This window comes from Canis lupus, chromosome 3, assembly GCF_003254725.2.
Source record: "Canis lupus dingo isolate Sandy chromosome 3, ASM325472v2, whole genome shotgun sequence".
NCBI classification, from domain to species: Eukaryota; Metazoa; Chordata; class Mammalia; order Carnivora; family Canidae; genus Canis; species Canis lupus.
Genome location: NC_064245.1, coordinates 6,249,758 through 6,267,261, shown reverse-complemented (window position 1 = coordinate 6,267,261; position 17,504 = coordinate 6,249,758). Strand labels below are relative to the sequence as shown.

Below are 17,504 nucleotides of genomic sequence, written 5' to 3'. Positions count from 1 at the left end.
GCGTCCTATACTCTAAGTCCATCTGTGTCATTGCAAATGGCAAGACTTCATTCTTTTTGATGACTCAGTAATATTCCATTTTCTGTATATACCACCTCTTTATCCACTCATCAGTTGATGGACATTTGGACTTGCTCCAAAATGTGGCTATTGTTTGCTTTGTTTTTAATTTGGCTATTGTTAATAATGCTGCTATAAACATCATGGTGTGTATGTCCCTTTGAATCACTATTTTTGCATTCTTCAGGTAAATACCTAGTAGTACAATTGCTGGGTCATAGGATATTTCTTCCATACTGTTTTCCAGAGTGATTGCACCAGTTTGCATTCCCACCAACAGTGCAAAAGGGTTTTCCTTTTTCCACATCCCTGCCAACACCTGTCAGTAACACATTTCCATTTGATGTTAATTTTATCCATTCTAACAGATGTGAAGTGGTATCTCATTGTGGTGTTAATTTGTAGTTCCCTGATGATGTTGACCATCTTTTCATGTATCTGTTAGTGTCTGTAAGTTGTCTTTGGAAAAATGTCTATTCATGTCTTCTGCCCATTTCTTAACTGGATTATTTTTTTGGGGGGGGTGGTTATGAGTTCTTGATATTGGATACTAACACTTTATCAGGTATGTCATTTGTAAAGGTAGCTTTCTAGTTTTGTGGATAGTTTCCTGAACTATGCAAAATGTTTTTTTTATCTTGATGAAGTCCCAATAGTTCATTTTTGCTTTTGTTTTCCCTGTCTTAGCTAATAAGAAATTTCTATGGCAACAGTCAAAGAGGTTGCTACCTGTGTTCTTCTCTAGGATTTGGATGTATTCCTGTCTCACATTTAAGTCTTTCATCCACTTTTAATTTTTTTTTTGTGTATGGTGTGAGGAAATGGTCCAGTTTTTCCAACACCATTTGTTGAAGAGACTGTCTTTTTCCCCAGGGGATATCCTTTCCTGCTTTGCTGAAGATTAGAGCTGTGGGTCCATTTCTGGGATTCTGTTCCATGGGTCAATGTGTCTGTCTTTGTGCCCTTATCATATCTTGATCATTAGAGCTTTATAGTATAACTTGAAGTCTGGAATGGTAAAGTCTCCAGCTTTTTCTTTTTCAAGGTTGCTTTGGCTATTTGTGGTCTTTTGTGGTTCGTACAAATTTTAGCATTGTTTATTCCAGTTCCGTGAAATGCTGCAATTTCAACTCCCCCAGGAAAGTAATCTTTAACTAGTTAACCTGGAATGTCCCGGTCATCACTAGGGAATTAAATAATATAGTCTTTGCTAAAAATTTTAATTTCCTTTTTCCACTCCCTCTCTACCTTATAACAAAATAAAACAAAACTTTTCTGGAGCTTGATGGGTGATGGAGCTCTTTTCTATTTGCTAGATGGGAGGGATGCTGACTAGTGAATCATTTTAATAAATTTTAAGTAAATATAATAAAACCAGTTAGATCTTCACTTTTATTCAGCTGTTTTTTGTTTTGTTATTGTTATTTAACCAATTTAGTGGCAGCAACAGGATCCAGAACAGACAGATGTTGGCTTTGGGGAACAAGAAGAAATATCCTAAGAACCCTCTGAGTTCACAGTCTCTCACTGTTACCAAAGGCCTTGGGTAAGTTCACTCTCAGTTCTGAGCTCCATTGTCTTTGCTTCTTGCTCCCAGTCTATTTGATTTTCCCTTATAATTCAGGGCAGCTTAAACTGGCAGACACAATTCTCAGGTTTTTTTTTTTTTTAGTGGAAAACCCTAGCCATTGCCATATTGGGAATTACTGGAGGTTACCTGCCAGAGTTGGACTGGGTCCAATTTAAAGACTGGTTTGGGTGTGGGATTAGACCAGGTCTGATTTGAGCTGGATTGAGTTCAATTTAGGAACTGTACTGGGCCCCATTTAGACTGGACTGGGTCCAGTGGGGGGCCTCAGGTGAATAAAATTTGTTTTAAATGGGATCTTTAAAAATCCAAAGAGTTAAGCGTGACACATTCTGGCACACCTGCTTATTTTATGTCTTAGCACTAGGGTTGCAGAAGCAGGAGCCATAAATATTTTCAAAAATGGCAAAATCTTACTAAGCTTGTTTTGTGTCTTGAAGAATTTGGCTTGGTAACTAATATGTTGGGGGCATCAAAATAAGGCCAGACAGAAATGTAGGCTACACTCCATTTATAGCTGGGTTCCAACCAAACTGCTGCCAGCCCTCAGGATAATTACAAACTAGAGTCCCACAGGCCATTAAGAGGAGCAACCCCATTTGATAAGATCATTTAAGAAGTGTACTTAGAAGCAGACTTCAAAATTCCAAAAATAGTTTCATTGCAGAAAGCTGATAAAAAAAAAAAAAAAAAAAAAAGATGCAAAGAAGTACCTATTGCAAAAGACTGTAAGATGGACTCTTGCTGCTTCCCTCTCTTCTCCTTTACTTAAATACTCATTCTAGTGGTCTGTTTGAAATGCCTTTTATGCAAGTGTAAACAAAAGTCCACCAAATTAATGGGTCTAAAAACACCTCAGTATCTACCTTCAAATAAGCACCCCCCTTTATGCCTCTCCCAGAGTTGATGAGACTCTGAGGGGTTTTCTGATAAACTTCTGCATTAGTCTCTTGAACGGCCAAGGGAAAACTAGAATAAACAAAACAAATTTATTCTAACACAGATAGATGGTTAGGTCATTCCTTCAACATCCAGGCTAAGATTCAATTCTTTGAGGAATTAAAAGCAACTGTCTTTAGGTTAATAAAACTGGAAACTCAGCTCAAAAGGCACTCCAGAGTTTATCTCTGTTTACTTTTTATCTCAAAGGGCTTGTAAATTACTGGGCTTACAAATCCAAATTCTTGGAGGAACTTGCATTCTTTCCCTATGTCTCTGAAAATAAAAATACAAACTTTAGGGAGATAATTCTTATCAGAAGTATAATGGGGAAATGTCCTTTGAATGAAAAATCATGTCTTCTCTAAAACGATTTAGTAGAAAAATCTCAGGCCATCTGAGCAGATCTCTTTAAGTTGTTACATCTGTCAGAAAAAGTTTGGGTCCCACTGTTATCCAACAACCAATGAGTTTTGCCTTATCATAGCCATCTCATGGCTAAAAATTTTTAAACAATAACTGTAAGATCTCTGTATGTTTATGTGTGCCTATTATAGATTCGTGACATTTTCTACTTCTGAGTGGTCTCACTAAAATTAATTTATCAGAGGTCTATTGGATTGTTTAAAAATGAGCACTGGAAAATTAAGCACTTATCTTAAAAATATAATAGAAACTAACCCCAAAGTTTTCAAGTTCACATGATTTTCAGCAAATAAAAACTAATTTGGTGGTTTAATATATAAAGACATGTCAGAGTTATCAACATTGGATATAATGCAGACATAACATTTTATTTTGGGTTTATTAGTTGAATGAGCTCATATTAGATCTTGAGAAATCTGTCAAAAAAAGTAGCTTTGAATGATGGTTGATTTGGTCTAATGTCCCATGAGGTTTTTGTGGGTAATCTAAACACAGTTGTTGGGAGCAAGTGATTTAGATAGATATAAGATAAAAGTTAACCTAACTCTTTAACCTCTTAACAATAATTGTGTTTTACATCTGCTTAAAAATACTTTCCAAAATCTTTTTGGTAACCTGAAACTTAGAATAGTGATATATTAGGTACCGAACATAGGTTTATCTACTCTTCCTTATCACAGAGAAATTAAAGATACATTTGAGTTTTTTAGGAAGCATTTTTTGTCTTTTATTCAAAAGTTGTACCATGAAGAAGCTTGTTTCTAGAAATTATGAAATGTATTCAAAAATTTGTCAACCTGAAAGAATGCTACTCTAATAGTTCACAAATGATTGCTACTTGGTTTTCTTAATTTTACTTAGGAACCTTTAATTTCTAAAATTAAGCAAACTAAGGGCTAAGAATTCTAATTAAAATATGTGAATAAAACTATTAGAAATAAGAGGAACCTCTCTGAATGCAAAAAAAAAAAAAGAAGAAGAAGAAGAAGAAGGAAGTGTGTATACTTTAGGTAATAAAAGTTAAGAATGGAAATTCATTTTTGTTGAGGGAAAAGAAAGTAATGTTGTCCTAAAGTAAATGTAGTTATTTGAAAGGAGGAAAATAGAGACAAAATCCAACGGCAAAAAGTTATAGATTTGTGGCAAAGGAATCTCTGAAAAGTATGTTTAATGAAAAGTAAGCTTAGTCAAGCTGGCTAAGATAGATATAAATAAGAGTTTGAATATTTAAAGGACACTGATAAAAATTTAAATTCATTTTTTTTTTTCCTCCGTTAAAAGGACAAAGTTTTCTTAGGTTGTTTAACTTTATTGTAATCGGCCTAGAAAAACAAAGATTCTGTGTTTTGTCTTCATCAGGTTGTTGGTTACTTAAGTAAACTCAGCCTTCCTGATATTAAAAGAGCTAAGTTTTGCTCAAGACTATGTAACTTTCTGTATTTACCTGTGAAGTCTTATCACTTTGGTTACATAGAATACTCTTGCTTCACAGTCACCTATGGTCCTATTTAGTCAAGTGTCCAAATCCAAATTCTAAAGTGAATAATTTTGACCACAAATTAACTTTGAAATATTGCAGGGAGTACCTGGAACATTTCAAGAATTTGTTTTCTCATAGGAAGTTTAATATTAAACTAATGTGGCTTATTTGGTTTGCTAAATTATATGGAGAGCATTGTCAAATAGGTCATGCTAAACCTTCTTAGCTTACAGTGTGTGGGTAAATATATATATTATAGTCATATTAATATTAGTGTTGTACAAATTGTAAAAAAATTATCAGGATATATCAAAATTTTAATGCTATCAGTCATAATCTTAACAATGTTTTATGACCTAGAAATAACCCAAATTTTTTTGTTAACTATATTATGAGTTCTAATCAGACCTTTGAAATGGCTGTTTACCAACAGTTCTTGTTTTATTCAGATGCTTTTACAAAAATTTTCAGGGAAATTTATGGAAAGGAATCTGACAAGTCTGTTAGAATACAAGTTTTTGGTGACTTTCATATCATACGACTGAACTGAGTAAGAATTCCCAGAACTAATGGAAAAATGAACAAGCAGAATGAGTAACAGAGGTCAAAATGAAATGAGGAAGAGGACCCTAATTTTTGTGACTTCTCGTTTTAAATATTCCTGGCTGTATGTTTTACTTTATTAGGCCTTAGGAAGCCTTTTAAGCCCATGAACAATTCAGTGAGATATACTTAATCTCTCCAAAATTCAAAAACTCTTGATCTTTTAAGGTTTTCTTAAAATCTATTCTATCACTCTAAATTGACAAAATGATCCAATCAAAAAGCAAAGTAATTATTCATAGATATGTGTGTATTGCCATTTTGTTACTTGTTTTGTGGTTTCTCAAGATTCTTTTTCTGGTCTTTTTTCTCCTTTATGTTTATGTTTGACAAAAGTTACTTACATAAGTTCAATGAGAATCTGTTCTTCCCATGATGGAACACGTTTGAAAATAATGGTTATATTTGACTGGAATATCCTATATGAGAGAGATGAGGGCTAAAAAACAGTTACTTTGCTTACAAGCTTCCAGCAAAGTCATTTTAAAAAAAGAGTTTAAGTGGTCAATTACTATTCCTGGGATACACATATGTAATCAGGCAAAGTTTAATGCAAACATATTTTGCTATTAAAAAATGGAGAGTGATTATATAGAAATAAATATTTTTATACTTTTGTATTAGGTTCTAATCCTGTTGAGGTTCCGGTATACTTGTAAACTGAACTACATCCTAAATTCTTCTCCTTTTTGTAAAAATCTGTCTTTGACTCTTCAAACTAACATTTCCATTTGTATCCTACCCTTCAGATTTGGATTCAGTAAAACAAAGACTGCCCTTGAATCTCCTTGAGACTTACTGTAGCAAACATTCCTCCCCAGTCAGTAGCAGCCAAACCTCAGGGACTTAACCCTTGGACATGCATCTCATAACTGCAAAAGGCTCCACGTGACAGATTCCAGAGACCTTCTGATCAAATGGATAGGAGGAGAAGTAGCTGACTTTGAGGTAAACTGAATCCTTCCAAGATTACAACTTCATATTTTACACACGAAATCCTTTCTTCTTTCCTTTTTTCCCTTTCCTGTGACACAGGCCTCAGTCCATTTCTAACAGGGTAACGTTTGCCTTTTAGAACCCTGGATTTGACATCAAAACCTGCTATTTGTCCATTAGCAATGCCACCTTAGTGAGAGTATTTTGTGCCCCAACAAGGTTTGCCTTTGTGAGGGTTGTCATTTTCCTTGGGCTTATGCATGCCTAATGATTAAAGAAAATGGCTTAAAAATCATGAACCTGAAGTTATGACCTGTGAATACCACACACACAAAAAATCAACAAAAGCTGCAAGAAATACAGTGCAGTAGCTCAGAGTGGCGCTAATGCCTTATATTTTGATCACATCTCTCACTTAAGCTGAGAGTCTATGTTAAGAGCCCCATGTCAGAAAACCAAGACTTACTCCCAAACCTGACTGTAGTTTCAACTCCCCCAGGAATGTAACATTTAACCAGTTAACCTGGAATTTCCTGGTCATCACTAGGAAATTTACTGATAGACCCCTCCTGTTCCTCTTAAGAGAACAACCTTGCCTAAAAACAATGTATTCTTTGCTAATAATTTACTTTTTACCACTCCCTCGCTACCTCTAAAGCCTTTCCTTTTCTGCAGCTCGATGGAGTTCCTGTTTGCTAGGTGGGATGCTAATTCACGAATTATTTAGTAAAGCCAATTACATCTTTAAATTTACTTAGTTGGATTTTGTTGTTTAAACCTAAAATAGCCTGAAGAAGTAGCACTTATACCACATCTCATAGATGAGGGATCAGAGGTTCCAAGGTGACAGAAATAGAAGGGGTCAACAACGAACTTAATTCTGGAACTCTTTGCCACTGAGACGTGTACTTCAAGGGAAAGCTTACAATACCCAAGTTTTTGATTGAAAACAATTTGAATCTTAGTTTTCAATCTATTTTTAACCCTTGCTAATGAAAGAAATATGTAAAGCTATTAAATGCCGACAATAGCCTTGCCTTCTCTCCACTGCTATTGTTGATTTGTTTCCTTCTTTACTATTGTTAAAAAAAAAAAATAAATTCAATTGAGTAAACTCAAAGATGATATTGGCTTTATTTAATGATTCATGAATCAACCATTATTCTTTCTAACAAATAGAAAGGAACTCTGCAAAGCTTCAGAAAAGAGAAGGTTTTTAAAGGCACAGAGGGAGTGGAAAAGAAATTTATTAGCACAGGGTGGATTGTTTCAGGCTAGGTAACCTACTGATGGGGAACAGAGGGGTCTTATCAGGGATTACCTCACCAGTGCTGACCAGGTAATTCCTGGTTGATTAGGTAAAGGTTACATTCCTGAGAAAGGCTGAAAAGGCAATTATATTAGGTATTAAATCTTGATTTGCTGATGTGGGGCTAAACACAAGTGATTCTATTTTGGGTCTGTTGTTTCTTTTTAGCATTATCAAAGCCTTAGTAAGAAATTGAAGTACTTTAGAGATACCATGCAATATAAATAATATTAAATGAACATGTTTTGTACCCAAATTCCAGCTTAAAAATTGAAATGTTTCCAAATTGTTGGGGCTCTTTACATAATTCATGTAAATACACTCCATTTACTACCTCTTCCTTCACTGTATAGCCACCATTCTTAATAAAGTGGTTATCATTCCCAACCAATATTACAGGAAATGAAAATTTATTTATGCAGTATTTATAATCAGTGGATATAAAACACTATAATAGGTTTTTTGTTTCATTTTGTGTAATATGTTTTTAAATAAAAACAAATCTGAACTCTGCCAAGAAAAGACTATCTGAAAAGACTATTGCAGTAAGAAAAACACCTAGACATTGAGATCTGCAAGTATTTCAAAATCAAACAGAAAAGATTTATATAGAGAATAGTAAGCAGGGTCAAAGAGAGTCAGCAAGACCTGAGAGGGAAAAAGGTGGCCTAACACTTAATGTTCCTTCCTGTTGCCAGCTGATCATCAGAATGAGCTTTAAAGGGAATATGTTCTATCCCTTTAGTATACCTTAGAATCCTGAGTAAGATAGAGTTCATAGGACAATGGGGAGACAGGAAGCCTGACAAAATTTTGGCCAAGCCACATCAGTGAATTAGTAAATAGGCAAGTGTGCACACCTTGGCCATCCCCTCTATGTTTAAGATAGACAATTCCTGTCTTTAAATATTATTCAAGATGCATAAGAATTGTGAAGTTGGAATTTGTGGTTTCCAGGGTTAGATTGGCCTTAGCTTTTTTTTTTTTTTTTTTTTTTTTTTGGCTTGATGGACTAATTGTATCATCTGTTGAGCATGGTTTTGGACTATGAGTAGTTAGAACATTTAAGAGATCAATAACTTGGTGGGAACTATGCCTAAGAATATAGTAGAGAAGGAGTTGACCAAGGTGTCGACAGGGGAAGCTCCTAAGATTCCCCATTCCATGGTGCACCAACAGAAAATAGCTGTGTGACTCCCACACATGAGGCAAATGAGAAAATAATCACATAAAAATCGATTCCAGGGGCTGATGTACGTCTACTCAGAAACTAGGTAAGCTGGTAGACACCACTCCTGCTGTCTCCCTGCATCCTGCCCCAACTCAACAGAAAAATCCCTGGAAGGAGCTTGCATACACATCTGCACCCCAGCTTTTGCAATTACAGCCAAGAGACAGGTCTACAAATGTCTGATTCTGATAGCTGAAGGGGCTTCCATTCATGAGTCCCACAGGACTGTAGCAAACAAAGAAGCAGTTGTTAACCAGCTATCTCACCAGGGCTCTGCACAAGAGGGAGCCACCAAAATTGCCCATTCCCCGGTCTTTCACTAAAGTCTTAATAAATTTAAAAAGGTTGAAATCTCACCATGTATTCTCTCCCAACCACAATAGTATAAACCTAAAAATCAATTACATGCTGGAAAACTTACAAATATGTGGAGATTAAACAACATGTCCCTGAACAACAGATGGATCAAGAAAAAAACCAAAGGGGAAATCAAATAGTATCATGAGACGAATAAATGGAAATGGCAATACAACATACCATAAACTCAGAACAAAAAGCATTCCTAAGAAGGATATTTATAGAGATAAATGCTACATTAAGAAACAAATATCTCAAACAATCTGGCTTTATTCCTCAAGAAAAAGAAGAGCAAATTAAGCCCAAAGTTATCAGAATGAAATAAATAACAAAGAGCAAAAATAAATGAAATAGAGACAAAAAGATCAGTAAAACTAAGAGCTATTTTAAAAAAAAAAAGATAAAATCAACAAAATGTTAGCTAGACATACCCAAGATAAAAGATTAGAACTCATATCAAATTCTAATGATAGAGAAGACATTACAACTGATAATATACATATACAATTATATGCCAACAAAGTGGACAACATGAAATAAATGGATAAAATCCCCAAAACACAACACATCAAGACTAACTCATGGGAAAAAAAAAAAAAAAAAAAAAAAGACAATTTGAATAGACCAATTACTAAAGTTTCTCAAGGAAGAAAGTGTAGGACCAGATGGCTTCATTGGTGAAATCTAAGAAGAGTTTTAAGAGGAATTAATACTAATCCTTCTCAAACTCTTTCAGAATACAGAAGAGGAAGGAATACTTTTTTCTTTTTAATTATACTGCCTTCACAAAAAATACATGGGAGTTAATTTTGTTCATTATTATTTTGCCAGTTGCTATCTCCATGACCTAATTTTGTTCTCTTAAATACATTTTATTTATTTTTGAAAACACTTAAAGTCAGGCTAACACACAGTGTAATATTAGTTTGAGGTGTACAATACAGTGACTCAACACTTCCATACATCACAACATGTACACACTCTTCATATCCATCACCTATTTCACTCATCCCCTCACTCACCTCCCCTCTGGTCACTATCAGTTTGTTCACACACACACACACACACACACACACACACACACATATATGACTACATATATATATGTATTGATCAATAGATACTTGGGCTGTTTCTGTAATTTGGCTATTGTAGAGAATTCTGCTACAAACATGAGGTGCATGTACCCCTTTGAATTAGTATGTTGTTTTCTTTGGATAAATAACTAGTAATGTGATTGCTTGGTCAAAAAGGTAGTTCTATTTTTAACATTTTGAGGAACTTTCATACTGTTTCCCATAGTGGCTGTACTAGTTTGCACTCGCACCAACCTTTCTCCTTTCTCCACGTCCTTGCCAATACCTGTTTTTTCTTGTGCTATTGATTTTAGACTTTCTGACAGGTGAGAAATGATAACTCATTGTACTTTTGATTTGTGTTTCCCTGATAATCAGTGATGTTGAGCATCTTTCCATGTGTCCATTGGCCATCAGTTCTGTCTTCTTTGGGAAAATATCTATTCATTTCTTAACTGGATTATTCTTTTTTTTTTTTGGTGTTGAGTTTTATAAGTTCTTTATATATTTTGGATACTAATCCTTTATCATATCTAATTTTCAATTATCTTCTCTGATTACATAGGTTGCCTTTTAGATTTATTGTTTCCTTCACAGAAGCTGTTTATTTCGGTTAAGTGTCCCAATAGTTTAAAAAATATTTGTTTCTTTTGCCTTGGGAGACCTTACTAGAAAGAAGTTGCTATGGCTGATGTCAGAGAAATTGCTGCTTCTGTACTCCCTAGGATTTTTTTTTTTTTTTTTTTTTTTTTGTTTCAGGTCTTGAATACATTTTGAATTTGTGTATGGTAAAATTAAGTGGTCCAGTTTCATTCTTTTCCATGTTGTCCAGTTTTCCCAACACTATGTTGAAGAGACATTCTTTTCCCCATTGGAAATTAACCATATAATTGTAAGGTCATTTCTGTGTTTTCTATTCCTTTCCACTGATCTGTGTGTCCATATTTGTGCCAGTACCATAATGTTTTAAATACTACGGCTTTGTAATATAAAGTCTGGAATTGTGGTGCCTCCAGCTTTTTCTTTTTCAGAGTAGCTTTGGCTATTTGGGGTCTTTTGTGTTTCCATATACATTTTAGGAATGTTTGTTCTAGCTCTGAGAAAAAATGCTGGTGGTATCATTAAATATGTAGTGATTGCATTAAATATGTAGATTGCTTTTGGTAATATAAACATTTTAACAATATTTGTTCTTCCAACCTATGAGCTGGAATGTCTATTTTTTTGTGTGTCATTTGTGTATTTTATAGCTTTTAGTGTACATTCACCTCTTTGGTTAGGTTTTGTCCTAGGTATCTTACTATTTTTGGAGAAATTATAAATACTATTGATTCCCTAATTTCTTTTTCTTGCTTTATTATTTGTGTATAAAAATGCAACAGATTTCTGTACGTTGATTTTTGTATCCTGTGACTCTACTGAATTCATTTATCAGTTCTAGCAGGGTTTTTTTTTGTTGTTGTTGTTTGTTTTTGGTAGAATCTTTAGGGTTTTCTGTATATAGCATCATGTCATCCACAAATAATGAGAGTTTTACTTCTTCTTTTTCAACCTAAATGCCTTTTATTTCTTTTTGTTGTCTGACTGGTGTGGATTGGACTTCCAGTACTATGTTAATAACAATGATGAGGGTAGAGATCCCTGTCTTGTTCCTGACTGTAGAAGAAAAGCTCTCAGTTTTCCTCCATTGAGGATGATACTAGCTGTGGGTTTTCATAAATGCCCTTTTTATATTGAGATATGTTCCCTCTAAACCTACTTTTTTGAGGGGTTTTATCATGAAAGGATGTACTTTACCAAACGCTTTTACCGCATCTATTGAAACTATTAAAATGATCATATGGTTCTCATCCTTTCTTTTATTAATGTGGTATATTACATTGATTTGCAAATACTGAGCCACACTTATAACCCAGGAATAAATCCCACTTGGTGTATTGTTGGATTTGGTTTGCTAGGATTTCATTGAAATTTTTTCATCCATTTTCTTCAGGGATATTGGTCTGTAGTTCTTTTTTTCAGTGGTGTCTTTATCTGGCTTTGGTATCAGCGTAGTTCCTAGAAAAAATTGGAAGTTTCCCTTCCTTTTCTATTTTTTTGGAATAATTTAGGAAGCATAGGCACTAACTCATCTTTATATGTTTGCTAGAATTTGCCTATGAAGCTATCTGGCCCTGGAATATTGTTTGTTGGTAGTTTTTTTTTGATTACTAATTCAATTTCTTTACTGGTTATCAGTATGTTCAAGTTTTCTATTTATTCCTGTTCCAGTTTTGGTAATTTATAGGTTTCTAGAAACACTTTCAAGCTCAGAAGGCCCATATTACCCTGAGTAAAGCCAGACCAAAAAAAAAAAAAAAAAAAAAAAAGGTCACTATCTCTGTTGGGCATCCTCAATAAAATATTACTGTATTCAACAGTACATTATGAGGATCATACACCTTGATCGAGTGTTATTTATTCCTGGGATTGCATTATGGTTCAACTTCTACAAATCAATGAATATGACATACCACATTAAGAAAATGATAAAAATCATGTGATCATTTCAATTGATACAGAAAAAGCATTTGACAAAACATCATTTTATTATAAAAACCCTCAACAAACTGGGTATAGAGGGAACATAATTCAACATTATAAAGGCCATATATGATAAGCCCATAACCAACATCATTCTTAACAGTAAAAAACTAAAAGCTTTCCTTCTAAGATTCAAGATAAGGTTTTCTATTCTCACCACTTCAATGTAGTACTGGAAGTGCTAGCCAGAGCATTAAGAAAAAACAAAAACCATCCAAATTGGTAAGGAAGAAGTTAAACTGTCACAATTTACAGATGAAGTGATACTATACATAGGAAACCCAGAAGACCCAATCAAAAAACTACTAGAATTTATCAATTTAGTAAACTTGCAGGATACCAAATTAATACCCAGAAATTATTTGCATTTCTGTAGCAAAAAGAGAAATTAAGTAAACAAATCCAATTATAACTGTTACAAAAAGCATAAAACTGAAGATGAAGATACTCTATGATCATGGATTGGAAGAATGTTGTTAAAATGTCCATACGACCCGAGGCAATCAATAGATTCAGTGCAATTCCTATCAAAATGCCACCAGCATTTTTCACACAGCTAGATCAAATAATACTAAAATTTGTATGGAACCACCAAAAACCCAAATAGTCAAAGCCATAATGAGAAAAGAATAAATCTTGGGAAAATCCCACATTTCCAGATATACTACAAAGCTGTAGTAATCAAACATCATGGCACTGGCACAAAAATAAACACATAAATCAAGGAAACAGAATACAGAGTCCATAAAGAAACCCAACTTATATGATGAATTCATCTATAACAAAGAAGACAAAGTATATACAATGGAAGAAAGCCTCTTCAATAAATGATGCTGGGAAAACTGGGCAGCTACATATAAAAAGAATGAACAGGACCACCTTCTTACACTAAAAACAAAAATAACCTCAAAATGGATTAAAGTCCTAATTGTACAACATGAAACCATAAAACACCTAGAAGAAAACATAGCCAACAATTTGATATTTTTCTTGATATGTCTCCTCAGAAAAGAGAAAAAAAAAAAAAAAAAAAAAGCTTTTGCCTGGCACAAAAACTATCAACAAAATGAAAAGACAACCTCTTAAATGGCAGAAGATATTTGGAAATGATGTATCTGATAAGGGGTTAATATCCAAAACATACAGATAGATATACAACTTAACACCAAAAAAACCAAACCAACCAAAACAAAGACAAATAATCTGTTTTAAAAATAGGCAGAGGACCTGGATAGACATTTTTCTGAAGACATCCAGATGGCCTACACAAGTATAATAAGATGATCAGCGTCATTAATCATCAGAGAAATGCAAATCAAACCACAATGAGATAATCACCTTCCGTGTTTCAGAATGGCTAGAATAAAAAAAAGACGAGAAACAACAAGTGCTGCTGAAGATATGGAGGAAAAGGAACCCTGTGCACTCCTGGTGGGGCTACAGGATGTTTCCTCCTCTTTATTATAAGGTCGTTTAGCAGATCTTTAGTTGGTTGGCCACTTTACTGGTTTAGATCTTTGTCTCCCTTCTAGCTTAGCTTCTTCAAATTTCAAAATCCTGTTCATAGTAGTATTAGTACATACTTTAGGCAGGTATGTTAGTCAAGATTCTCCAGAGAAACAGAACCAATAGGATATATAGACCTAGATGTTAGACATAGAAAAAGATTTACTATAGAAATTGTCTTACAGTGTTATGGAGGCCAAAGAAGTCCCAAGATCTATCTTCTAAAAGCTGCTGGACCAGGAGGCCACTGGTGAGTCCAATGTATGAGAACTGGAAGCTCCAATGTTTGATGGCTAGAGAAGATGGGAGTCAGGAAAATAAAGTCAATTGGCCTTACCTCCACTTTTTTATTCTGTTTTGGCCCTCAATGATTGCATGGTACCCACCCTTACTGGTAAGGGCAGATCTTTATTCAATCTACTGATTTAAATGTTCATATCTTCTGATGACACCAGCTGTCGGGACATCTCTTAGCCCAATCATGTTGACACAAAACTATCACATAGTATATAAAGTTTTCCTTTTATTTGTTTACCATTTGTTCATGAAAATGTAAATTCTATAACAGCAGGGTCTCAATAAATTTATTACTCTATTTCAAATTTCTAGTACCAGTTATTGAGCAAGTGCTCAATAAATATTTATAGGTAGAATTTATAAGAAAGTAAATGATTATGGGGAGAAATATATATATATCTATATTACATATACTCCTATTTCATGTTTTTAGGAAACAGTAAAATATATATAATAATGCTTAACACATTATCACTGAAATGGTATCTTTGTAGAACTTGAAATAGGCTTTTTAATAATCAAAGGAGTCCATGCCTAAGTCTGTAATATTAATAAATGAGCTCAGGGATATATTAAAGAGCATAGATGATATTAACCTTAACCAATTCACATACAGATTTTAAGTATCACTTCAATAGTTATTAAGAAACCATCTAATTTAAACTTCAAAAAGTTCAAATTAACTGCTCCAAAAAGAATAAAGCATAGGGAATAATCTTTCACAAAAAATCATATCATTGTATAATTTTCCAGTGTATTCAAGTGTTTATCCATTTACAACACAGGTATGCCTGGAATGTTTTTGTTTTGTTTTTTTCACAAAATAACAGAGAAACTTACCACACCATTATATAATCGGACTTTTACTGTATAGAGGATACTATCCATGCACATAGAACAAGAATTTGTAAAATATTCTTATTTATAAATACACCCTTATTTACTTACAGAACTTTTTTATATATTTTTAATATTTGAAATATTTATGAAATAGTGTTTTTTCATGACAGTAAAGACAATATAGTCTTTCTCTACATGTGCTCATAAATCTCAATATTTACTATTTTGCGATATTCAAGAAAAAAAATGTACTATGACATTGTTACAAAATAAAGCCATTTTGCGATTATAGTTTACCTTCTTTCCAACCCAAAGCAAGCTGAACTAAATTTAGCAGTATAATATGATGTTTTTACTTTGTTTTATGGTAAAATTTCCCATAAACCATATGGTTATGCAATATTTGTTAAGCATTGCTTATTGTAGAAAAATGGTTTATCCTTTTTATTGAATTCATTCATTCCAAACAATATGTCAGTTCAATAAACAGATAAATTAATACAAGACTGATTTAGAGAAGTATTTGAAAGAGACTGAAGATCACTATGCAGTCCCTTAAGGGGAGAATATATTCAAAACCTGTGGAAATGTGAATCTTAGATATTTGACTGAGTTAACTATTGAATTCAGGTTCATTAAAACTTACCATTGAATTTCTGTTTAGAATGATCAAAGTGGAAATTTTTAATATGATTTTGTCAAAAGGTTTTTATGTAATAAAACAGATTTCTTAGGTATATGACATCTGCCTCATTTTATCCCAGGAGTCCTCATAAAGAAATAAGCATATATTCATGATTTAGAGTATAGATTTCTAAGAAAATGTATCTATCCTAACTACTATATTTCATTCAAAACTATATGTGCCCAAAATCTATCATAAAATTCATCACTTTATAATACAAATCTGTTCTCTGGTATTTGGAGGATTAATACAAATTTAAGATGATTTTCCCAAAGCAGAATTCAATTATATTTCTATAAAAAAAATACCAAGAACCTTTCCTTAGAGCTTTATTTACCTATGTTATTTCCCTCCTTTTTTTTTTCTTTTTAGTTTTTCTAAGAAGCAGATGCAACTGAATTCAGACAGCCTTTGATAGCTTTTTTACTACAATTTAAAACTAAGATGATCTAAGGATATCCACAGAATGGAACCATAGATATTTAGGAATTGGCTATTCACTCCTATTTTCTGTTAGCCAATTCCTCAGTACTTAGAATGGACATCCTCTAGTGATTCAGAACCCTTGATACTGCACAGCAGCACAACACTGTATGAGCATAAACTGATAACCTCACTCGACTTCACAGTTTGATAAATATAAAAGGGTTGTAACTGTACCACCACTTTGGGTTATTACCTTGTTCAATTGTTTTGCCTACTAGAAGGCAACTGTTTTGATGATAGCTAATGAGGCAGGTTCTAGTACATAAAAATTATATATTCATGCTCACACTTAGGTTCTTTGGTAAAGACCAAAAAGCCAAGAGAAGTTAGAGAAGAAAGTCAATTAATAAATGGAATAGATCAGGTAAGTATTAGAGGAGTCATTTTTACTCTTTGAAGCTAATTTACATTTCATTAATATGTTATTAGTTTCATGGACTACATATGCCCTATTATATCTTACTAAGGATCTTAGTTTTTCCAAATTATGATATTGCAAATACTTAAATTTGGAGACAAAAAAGTGGGACAGATGGCCATTATATCTGTATGCAAAATGAGAAAATTTCAATGTAATATGAGGAAAACTACCTGCCAATAATTCATTTTGTAGCTTCCCTTAATTTGACAGAATACAAATAATAAAAATGTTAATTGCACTGTAATACCAGTTACACTAATGAAAACAAAACAGTGATATCAACAACAAATAACCAGAAAACATGATCTGAATTCTGATAAAAATGATTTAAATAGGTTGTGAAACCGGAAGGTTTGAGTGATGATGTATGCAATGAGGGTTTGGGTGGCAAAGGTGTTCTTATTCCCTTTTAGAAACCTGGATAATTTCAGATCTTCAGGGCTGGACTGACTCCATAATTCAGGCCAACTGGATTTCACTAATGCCAAGGCAGTAGATGGTGTTTCCAAGGGAAACATGCTGTTCCTTATACCCAAAGGGCATAAAATATAGATTAACTGATGTGCCACCAAATAATATCAGATGGTACTCTTGAGGAAATACTGAAAAAATTCTCCAAATGTATAAAGTACTCTTTTAGGGCTGCCTGGGTGGCTTAGTTGGTGAGCATCTGCCTTCAGT

At 33.6% G+C, this 17,504-nt stretch overlaps 1 long non-coding RNA gene across 1 annotated transcript; it reads left to right on the top strand.

Annotated features, from left to right (window-relative positions):
• The first annotated feature begins 1,496 nt into the window (after positions 1 to 1,496).
• Positions 1,497 to 14,417, top strand: LOC112653223 (uncharacterized). Its single transcript, XR_003131981.2, has 3 exons — positions 1,497 to 1,606; positions 5,846 to 6,044; positions 14,280 to 14,417. It is a non-coding gene; the product is annotated as an uncharacterized LOC112653223 (long non-coding RNA).
• Positions 14,418 to 17,504: the final 3,087 nt, after the last annotated feature.